Below are 10,989 nucleotides of genomic sequence, written 5' to 3'. Positions count from 1 at the left end.
CGTTGTCTTTTCCCCCCCCCCCCCCCCCGCACCATGGCCTCTCACACATCTTTGGGTTCTTTCTGCTGCTTACGAGACTTCCTGCCAATCTGTTCCTACTCACAGGGTCCTGTTCCGAGGCCCAGTCTGGCACTCAGGAAGAGTGTGGCAGAGAAGACAGTATATTTACTGGCCTCCACTGTGCTAAATCTCTCGCTCTGTGAACTCACCAGTTTGGTGGATTCTCTCCCCACTTTTCATATTCTACAAGGAGTGGGCATTATCATTGTGCTCTGGAAACCTCATGAACCTAGTCCAGTCTTACTGCAAGCAAATAGAAATGCCTGGATGGAGCTGAGGCCAATGGAAAGGCTTTGGCCAAGCCCCAAGGAAAATAAAACAATTCGACCCCAAGGAGGCAGACAGTCCTGATTCCGGGCACACGAAGCAAACGCCGAATGGAAATCCAACTGTTGCAGAGAGTGATTGCTCAGATGGAGCAAATGTGCTGTGAAATCAGCCCTTGGAAAATCATCTGGAGTTCATCTTAGTGAAATCCAAAAACAATAACTGCCTCCCCCAGCCCGCTCCAGAGGGAGCCTCAGGAGCTCCCCTCGCAGAAGCCCGGAAAGCCACGGCAGGAGCGAGGCCCTGGGTCTCCTGCCTCTGCCCTTGTTTATTTACAAACCTGCCTTTCTTTTCCACCTCAGTTCATCACTCAGATTTGCTCTCCTCCCCAGGGAGCCCGGGACAACCATCATGCCTCTTCCATGGCAGGCAGTAGAGACATTAAAAATAATAAAAAATAAAATGACATTGAACTCTACTGCCTTCTGGCTCAGCCCACACAGCTCAGAGCCTGGGCAGAGACATCCTATGTGGGCCCCTAAAGAGTTCCTATTTCATGTCGGGAGGTGGGCAGACTTAAGGTTTTACGCTGGGACACTGCAAAAGGCAGAGGAGAGAAAAATAGGAGGGACTTGCTGAGATTTCTTAGCAAAGACAATAACTCTTGGAGTTGGGCTTTGCACGTGCTGAGGCATCAGAACAGCTCTGCTCCCTGGACCCAGTCCCCTGGCGCCTGTTGCATTCCTACAAAGTGGCCTGAGCTCATCTGTGTTCCCAGAGGCACCAGGAGTTCAGGCCAGGGAAAGGTCGCACCCTCACCAGTCAGGAGGCCTCTTGGTCCTGGGTAGCTCACTTCCTGTAATCACTCCTGCAGATGATGCTGGAGTTCAGAGTGATTTGGGGACCAGTTGCCATGTGACTGTCAGGTTTTTGATAGCCCAAGACATAAAAGTCAAATGGGAGGCTTCTCTGAGGACTAGTGGCTCCTGCGCCCAACTCTCACATCTGTACTTGACTCCCGCCTGGAGCCTGGAGCCTGGAGCCTGGAGCCTGGAGCCTGGAGCCAGTCCCCTCTGGGTCTGTGATCTCACTTGGAAAATTCAGACGGGGACTGAAGCAAAGAGGCTGGAGGGAGCCATGTGAAGGAGCGGGAGGATATTTGTAAGCTGCTTTAGCAGATGAAAGTGACAACTTGTCGAATTTTCCAAGCTGGTTTCCAAACTCAATGTTAATGGATCTTCCAGAAGCCTATCTCTTAACCTGAAAGAGGTTTGGCTCCCACTTTCTCAGCCACACACACAAGGCGATTCTGCCCACATGGGCAGCCCTCTCCCACAGACCAACCCACACTACACAATTCCCCCTCACAGCTGCCTCTGCCCCTTTCTCACCATAGTCCATGAAACCAAGTCAGACCCATGGGGAAATCAAGGATCCACTTCAGTTTTAAAAAAATATGAATGTTGGGACCAGCAGTTGGTGTAATGGCTATGTCGCTGGACTCCCATGTACTCAACCGTGGTTCAAGTGGCTTCAACTCACGCCAGGCACTTGTGTATGCCCAACATCCCAAGAAGAGAATGGAGAAGGCCATCCCCCCTGGAGGGTGATTTCTGTCTCTTTCTGGTGAGCGCACATGCTCTATAGCAAAAACCTCTCAGGGGGGAATATCCATGTACGTATGTATGTATGTATGTATATATATTATATATTATATATATAAATATATATAAAAATATATGTATATATGTATGTATTATGTATGTGTGTGTGTGTGTGTATATATATATATATAAAAATGTCTGCATCATTCACGAATGTTGATTCTTTGCTAAGAGGGAGAGAAGACTGCTGTCCCCATGCAGTCTTATTGGGACCAACACCGAGAGAGACCTCCAGCCTGCATTGGACTTCCTGAGGGTTTGCGTCTGACCCCTGTGCAGCACTGCTTTTAGGCTTTGTCATGAAGGCATATGTGGGGGTTCGGGGGTAGGTACAGGGTACATCATTGTTCCAGGCCAGAGTCCTCAGCCTTTCAGAAGTAGTGGCCTGAGGCTGGTCACCCACTAATTTACAGGAGCAGTTCAGCTTTCTTCACACCTGGTTCTTGTGGACCAAGGCATTCCAGGGGTTGGGATAACTCAGTATAATTACATTGTCAAGTTGACCATGCTTATGACCCCATGCCATGAGTCTTAGCAAGTGGAGATGTTACTGGGCCACTGGACAGAGTAGACAAGGCTGAGGAAGGGGAGCTGGCAGCAAGGGTCTCTGGACTTGGGAGGAACAGAGAGAATCACATGGGGAAAATAAATCTGCAAGAAGAATCCTCAGGTCACGGTGGAAGGATTCTCTTACCACGCAGAACTTGCTTTCTAGGCCCCACATCTGGGCCTCCAGAAAGATGGTTGATCCTTTCCCTTGCCCTCCTGCTGTGAGCAGGGCGCTGGTCTAAGTGTGTTTCAGTGTTGCGAGTGGAGCCAGACGGTGGTTAGGGCAGCACGCTGCACCACGCCCCACCAACCTTCATCATGGCCACCCAGCCTGTTCCTCACACAGTGACCAGAGCACCATGGACGACCTGTCACTGGAAAGGCAGCTGTCCACACCCATCAAGGCCACTGCTGGCTTGCAGGTGCAGCATTCTTTTAAGCTAATTAGCCATTTAGATGGGATTGAAACTACACTGGGCAAGGGACATCAGTGTTTTAAGCTGGTTCCTTCCCATCTATCCCACAGATGTTCAAATGTGGTGAACAGAACAGACACAGCCCACAGCCTCGTGGAGCTGCTCGTCTTCCAGTGGAGACAGACAGGAGACACACACAGACACATGGACAGTCAGCTCCAGGATGGTCGGGATTTTAGCTACTTAGTGTTTCTAGACCCTAGAACAGTGCTCAGTACATAACAGCCCTCAATAAATGAAGATGCTAATAACCAGGGAAAAGCACCGGTGTACCAGATGTTGTGGTCAGAACGAGAGCGTACTGAGACAGAGAAGGGTCAGAGGCATCAGCTGCAGGGTGGAGCTGCTGTGAGCACGAATCTGCTAAGCCGAGGCAGAGCAGACTGTTCCGTGATGAGTGCATTCCTGCGCTAGGGCTGCCCTGACAAAGCGCGCTCACTGTGGCCTAAGGAACGGGTAACACACTGTCTCACATTTCTGAAGACTGAAGTCCAAGGTTGAGGCAGCAGCAGGGCTGTTTCCCTCTGAGGGCCATGAGGGAAGGAGCTGTCCGAAGCCCCTCTGCTTGGCTTGCTGGTGGCCCTCTTTTCCGTCTTCACATCACCTCCCCTCTGTGCCTAGGTCCACATTTGCTTTTGTTTTATTGTTATTTTTATTTGTGGAGGGCACATGCACTCACCAGAGAAAGACACGGAGAAAAGGGGAGAACGCACCCTCCGAGGGGGCATGGCCATGCTGAGATCCTTGCTCCTCCTTTTCTCTACCCACACATGCACACGCACCGCTGTGTATTCCAAGTTGCCAGGGTCAGAACTTTAACCACTAGGCTGGCCTCAATTATTCCCTTCTTACATGGATGGATACTGGACCAGGGCCACCCCGAAGACGTCATTTGAACTTAAGTACCTCTGAAAAGAACCTGTCTTCAACTGGGGCCACACTCTGAGGTATAAGGGGTTAAGATTTCAACTTATGAAGAAGGAAATGCAGTTCAACCTATAACAGCGGTGTTTAATAAACATTAGTTGGAAATCAGCAGATGACATAATGGTTTTGTTGCTGGACTCCCATATAGTCGACTGTGGTTCTAGTCCCAGACGTGGCAGCTTAAAACTCATGCTGGGCACATGAGCATACCTGCCCACAATCCCAAGAGGAGAATGGAGGAGAAGGGATTGCTATGTGGCCATTTTCCCTGAGGGTAGATTTTGTGCTTTCTGTCTCTCTTTCTCTGTATCTCTGGTGAGCGCATGCATTCTATAGCAAAAATCTCTCTAAAACAAACAAACAAAAATAGTGTTCATTAATAACAATAAAATCAATGATTAAAAAAACAAAACAAAGGCATTAATAAAATAAAAATTAAAGCTTTCTTAGTTAAAAATGGTCCATAGCTCCATGTAGTCCAAGATGAAGGGCCACCCCTCAGCCTGGCAGTCAAGGCCACCCTGGCCTTCCCCAGCAAGCCTTGCCTCAGTCCAACCTCCTCCTCCTGAACGGCCAAGGTCCCCTGGCATCCATGTGGCTTCTCCTAGAAAGCCCTTTTTACTTCCTGCTTATCCAACTTCAATTCACCCTCAGGGGTCCGGTTCTGGGCTCTGCTCCTTCAGGAAGTGTTTTCTAAGCATGGTTTACTGTAGCATCTCAGCACATGCAAGAGAAGGTGCAAAGGTATGACTAGACTCCCATCGGAAAGGTCCTGGGTTTGTGTCCCAGGCCCTCCCTGACTACACCAGGTACACACTTGCACATGTCTGTGATCCCGGCTGGCTAAGACTGGAGTGGGTTCCAGCATGAGCAACCTGTTGGGGGTCTCTATCTCTTTATGGAGGAAATAAATGAATACATTTAAAAATACTTTATGAGAGAAGAGTATGGAAGAATAAATGGTGGTTCCTGGAGGAATAGAATGGCTAAAGAAAACCAAGAAGGGACCGAGGGACCAGTAACATCGAGCAGCCATCATCACCCCTGCACCCTACAGAATCACAGCACCATAGGAAACAAACCCCTGCCCTGCCATCTCCTGCCAGGGGCCCCAGCCAGAAGCCATAGGTGAGGGCCTGTTAGTGTAGTCTATGTCGTCAGTCTCCATGAAGCCTGCCTGGAGGAGAGGGGACACAGGCTGCGTCAAGGCTTACAGTATGATGGCCACACATGCTGTCCGTGTCTATCTCACACTTCTCAGAACCCACCTGGCATTTTGTCTGGACTACGTACATGACCTGAGACTGGCAGAGCTCCCTTGGCTAGTGCTCTCACTTACTAAGTGTGTGACTCTCACTATGGCTACAGTACAATGGGACTTCAAGAAGTTCATGAAATATATGTATTATGGAAAATACTGTGCACGGATTTCAAAAATGTTTGCACCAAAATAAACTTGTACCTTTTGTCTTTTTTTCCTTTCTTTTTTTCTTTTTAGATTTTACTATAGGGTATGTGCATTCTCCAGAGAAAGAGAGAAGGAAAAAAGAAATCACCCTGGGGAGGGGGGGAGGGAATGGCCTCATCACAATCCCTTCTCTATTCTCTCAGTATTTGGAGCATGCATGCACCAGCATGATTTCCAAGCTTCCGGGTCCAAAACTCAAACCATGCAGTTGGCCATGTGGGATCCAGCCACCTTAATCACCATGCTACTAGATGGCCCCTAAACTTGTACTTTAATTCTATCTCCCATGAATTTTCTCGAGGTTTCCTTGTATAAGGCCAGAAGCGGAGAGCATGTCAGATGCTTCCTCCATGCCCTCTCTGCACCCTCCACTCCTCAACCACTCCACAGGGCTGAGTGCAGGGCTGGGCTTCTACTACGTGCTTAGTAAATCAGAGCTGAACGTGGGCTGGGGTTGTGGAGATGAAGCGTGGGTGGGATCCGCACAAATACATATTGAAAAATCACCGGCTCTGGAAGAACAATCGTCAGGCCCATTTCCTGCTACAGATGGAGCCAGGAGACACTTGGGGCTTGGCAAGCTGACAGCTGAGGAGCAGCCAGGGAATTTAGCAGGAGACAGAGAAAATGAGCCCTGTGGGTCTGGCCCAGCCCCATCAAAAGCTGAGACTCAAGACAGAGTCTCTCTTCCCAGATTCAGGGGCCAGGGTGGGGTGGGGGCTGGCTCAGCTTGCTCAGGTCCTCTATGAGCCAGAGAATGCGGGAGTCAGGGAGGAGGAGGCATCATTTTGGAAGCTGATGGTTCAGCCCGAGACCAGGTATAGCTTGAAGTTTTTGCCTGAAGAACAGCACAGATGTGTTAGTCCTGGCACCTGCCATGCCTGAGTCCCCCTGTGGTTCATACCATCTGCCCTTTATCTAGGCTGGTTTGGGCTGGGGTTAGCCACTGAATGGACAAGCAGTGGGAACCTGCCTAAATGATATCCTTCCCACAGGCCAGGCATTGATATCCACAGCTGTCATCCCAATACCCTTTCCACCCCAGAAGACCTTCATGGTTATTTCCTGCCCCTTTCCAACTCAGGAATTAGTGTGTGGCTTGATCCTGGTTGATAAAATTTAGAAAGAAGTTGACTGAGGAGTTCAAGGAAAAGAAAGAATGGAAAAATAGTATTTTGGGCCAGCTCTTATGGTCCAGTAGTTAAGGCAACCAGATCCCACATGGTTGAACCCACAGTTCAAGTCTTAGGCCTGGTGGCTTGAGATGCATGCGAGACACACGTATGTTCATGCCCCAGATCCCAGCAGAAAGGAGAAATGGAGGAGAAGGGATTGTGGCATGACCATTTCCCATGGGCGGTGCTTTCTCCTCCTCCTTTTCTCTGACTCTCTCTCTCCAAGGAGTGCACATGCCCTCTTCCTCCTCTCACAGTGAAGCCTCAGACTGCTGCTGTATTTTGCTGCTATGCAGAATATGAAAAGAACTTGTCTTTTTTTATTATTATCTTTTAAATGTTTACTTACCTATTTCATGAGAGAAAGAGAGACCCCTATGGGATCTTGCCACACCTTGCTCCTCCTCCCAGCCTTCCCTTCAGCCTGGATCATGGGCACATCAGAGGGCATGCCTGGCCTAAGAACTTCAGTTTTGTTTTTGTTGTTTTAATATTTTAATTTTATCATTATTATTGTTTATTTAATTTGACCAGAGAAAGGCAGAGAGAGAGGGAGAGAGAAAGAGAGAAAGTGAGAAAGCAAGCTGCCAGGTCCAAGACACAAACCTTGATCCTGGTTGATAAAATTTAGAAAGAAGTTGACTGAGGAGTTCAAGGAAAAGAAAGAATGGAAAAATAGTATTTTGGGCCAGCTCTTATGGTCCAGTAGTTAAGGCAACCAGATCCCACATGGTTGAACCCACAGTTCAAGTCTTAGGCCTGGTGGCTTGAGATGCATGCGAGACACACGTATGTTCATGCCCCAGATCCCAGCAGAAAGGAGAAATGGAGGAGAAGGGATTGTGGCATGACCATTTCCCATGGGCGGTGCTTTCTCCTCCTCCTTTTCTCTGACTCTCTCTCTCCAAGGAGTGCACATGCCCTCTTCCTCCTCTCACAGTGAAGCCTCAGACTGCTGCTGTATTTTGCTGCTATGCAGAATATGAAAAGAACTTGTCTTTTTTTATTATTATCTTTTAAATGTTTACTTACCTATTTCATGAGAGAAAGAGAGACCCCTATGGGATCTTGCCACACCTTGCTCCTCCTCCCAGCCTTCCCTTCAGCCTGGATCATGGGCACATCAGAGGGCATGCCTGGCCTAAGAACTTCAGTTTTGTTTTTGTTGTTTTAATATTTTAATTTTATCATTATTATTGTTTATTTAATTTGACCAGAGAAAGGCAGAGAGAGAGGGAGAGAGAAAGAGAGAAAGTGAGAAAGCAAGCTGCCAGGTCCAAGACACAAACCATAGTCAGCCATGTGGGAGTCCAGCATCTTCGACCACCATACCACCTTCTGGTCCCAAGAACTTCAGTTTTTAATGAGATAATTCAGGCCCTAAAACAACCAGCTCTCACGCTACGCCATCCCAATACTCCAGTCCTGTGAGATAATAAATGTTCATATTAAATCAGCATCAGTGGAGTTCCTATTACTTACCTCCAAGATTTCCCTCTTGGAAGTTACCTGGGGGGTGGTCAGCTAAGGACCTGCTCAGGTCAGATGGCCCAACAGTGGTTCAGGAGATGGCTTTAACTCTTTAACAAACATTGTTTCTTTTTGTTTTTTTTATTTTTTTTTTTTGAGAGATTTTTGCTATAGGGTGTGTACACTTGCCAGAGAGAGCGAGCACCAGCGAGAGAGAAATCACCCCCCAGTGGGGATGGCCATGCCGCAGTCCCTTCTCCTTCTTTCTCCTCTTAGGAACACACACATACATGCCTGGCATGAGTTTTAAGCTGTCGGGTCCGGGACTTGAACCATTGTTGACTATGTGGGAGTCCACTGATGCAATTACTATGTGATCTGCTGGTCTCCAATCATTGATTTTAATAGTTATATATTTACTTCAATGTCTACTAATTTAAAAATATGAGCAGAATGCCAAACTTATGACAATGTTTCCTTCTAAAGTCTATTTAAGTAAAAATATGGGTTATTTTAAAATGAGAATATTAGATACATAATTGTATTGATACAGCTCAGGACACACTATCCCAAATATGGCACCTTGGCATTTAAGGAAATAACAGAAACCGGACGTTCTCCATTCAGCCTTCTCTCACCATCTCCCCTGAAGGAGATCATAAAACTTTCATTTGAGAGGTGTCCTCTTCATACTCAGAGGAGAGGCATGTCCTTATCTCTGAACACACGGAGACACAGAATATTCTGAACAAACAGGACTTGCCAAGTCTGCTCTTTCCCAATTTATTACCATTAGATCACATCCTTTTAAATCTTTTTTTATGAGAGAGTGCATGCACATGCATGCTAGAAAGACAGAGAGAGAGAGAGAGAAAGAGAGAGAGAGAGAGAGAGAGAAACACCCCTGACAGGCTCTCATCATACCACAATCCTCGTTTACTAGCCCTCTAGCTTACCCAGATCTTGCATACCCAGGGTGTTTTCAGGCTGACCTAGGGATTCAAACCTATAGTCGGCATATGGCTTCCAGGCCTGCAGATTAGTAACTACAGACTGTGCCACCTAGGCTGGGCCAGATCTTACGCTTCTGTCCTCCAATTATACTTCTTTGCAACTGTTCACTCTTCATCAAATCTAAATACAAAAATATACAAATTTTTCTGTTTTTTAATCATTTCTGAAAGCACTCATGTCACATAAAACGTACATTAAATAAATCTCTATGGTTTTGTTTTATTAATCTATCTTTTGTTATAGGGGCCTCAACTACGAACCTAGTGATGGGTGGAAACTGAAATCTTTTCTCTCCTACAGTACAAATGATATAAAGTGGAACGGAGTACAGGTACTGTGCCCACCCTAAATGTGGGCAGATTAGGTCAAGGTTACTCTGGGATCAGCCAAGGAGGACTTGGAGGACAAGGGAGCAGAAAAACCAAGAGTGAGTGACCTACAACTCAGCAGTTATGAATTAAGCTCCTTTGATGTGCCAAGCCCCAGCCAAGAGTGGGGAATGCAGCAAACGACAGGACAGTCATCCCCCTTTCACCCCCCAGCCACCCACCGCTGTGCTGGTCCCTATGGGCTAGAGGGAGATGAACGCTCCTAAGTAACTTTACGTCACATGATTTAATGGCAGCAGTGCTGAATCCTGTAAGAGAGGCCAAGAGGTGTGAGGTATATATATCAAAAAGGCCTGACTTTTGACTTTTTTGGGGGGAGAGGTTTTTACTATAAGGGCACATGTGCTCGCCAGAAAGACAAAGAGAAACAGAGATAGAAAGCAAGAAATCACCCACCCACCCCCACCCCCGGGGGGTGGGGGGGAGGCCACGCTGCAATCCCTTCTCCTCCATTCTCTTCTCAGGATCTTGGGCACACACACGCATACACTCGGCGTGAGTTTAGGCCACTGGGTCCAGGACTCGAACCACAGCCGACTACATGAGAGTCTAGTGACAGCCATTACGCCAACTGCTAGTCCCAAAAAGACCTGACTTCATACAGAACAAGTGAGAAGGCCATGGAGCGAGAGGAAGTGAAAGCTCTCTGAGGCCCCCATTTTATTGGCCCAGCTCAGCTCTCGGCCTTAAGTATCCTTAAAATAGCCTTAAACATTTACGTGTTGAAATCCTAACCCCTAGCATCTCAGAATATGATTGCATTTGGAAATAAGGTCTTTAAAGAGGTAATTTCTGTAAAATGAGGTTGTTAGCATGGGCCCTAATCCAATATGATCAGCGTTCTTACAAGAACAACAACTTTGGACAGAGACAGTCACAGAGGGAAGACCATGGAAAGACTCAGGGAGACGATGACCCTGTAAAGCCAAGGAAAAGGGCTGAGGAGGAGCCTACCCTAATGACAGCTTTACCTCGGCCTTCAGCCTCCAGAACCATGAGACAATGAATTTCTGTTGCTTAAGCCACCCAGTCTGCAGTACTTTGCTAGGACAGCCCCAGCAAACTCACACAGGTTAGCTTTTGTCCTCTGCAATCACAAGAGCCCAGCAGACCTTCAGAGCAAAAACACTCGAGTGCAGGCAGGGGGACCCTGACCAGGCCTGAGAACCTTGCTGGGGTGGCCCAGGGATAGGATAGCTCCTTTGTGTCTATTCGCCTCCCTGTCCTTCCCATCCCCAGCCCAGCAGACACAGAATTTGCAGCCTTCCCTCCTGCGTGGGGAACAAGCTGGTAAGAAGAACCCCTACCCCTGCCAGGTTATGGGCTCCCTGATGTTCTAACCTTGGATCAGTTATAACAGTCCTGCCGGGAGGATAGACTTTACTGCCAGGAAGAGAAACCCCAGGAAGCCCATCTTCCTGCTTCTCAGGACAGTGGGGCAGTGAGGTGGGGTAAGATTCTCCAGCCATGACTCATGCTAGGTTTCATGGGGAAGGGAAGTGAAGAGAGTCATAATGACCATACTGAAAA

The sequence above is a fragment of the Tupaia chinensis genome, unplaced genomic scaffold, assembly GCF_000334495.1.
Source record: "Tupaia chinensis unplaced genomic scaffold, TupChi_1.0 Scaffold138921_1, whole genome shotgun sequence".
Classification (NCBI taxonomy): domain Eukaryota; kingdom Metazoa; phylum Chordata; class Mammalia; order Scandentia; family Tupaiidae; genus Tupaia; species Tupaia belangeri.
The sequence above is the reverse complement of the archived record's forward strand: the minus strand, read 5'-3'. Positions refer to the sequence as shown.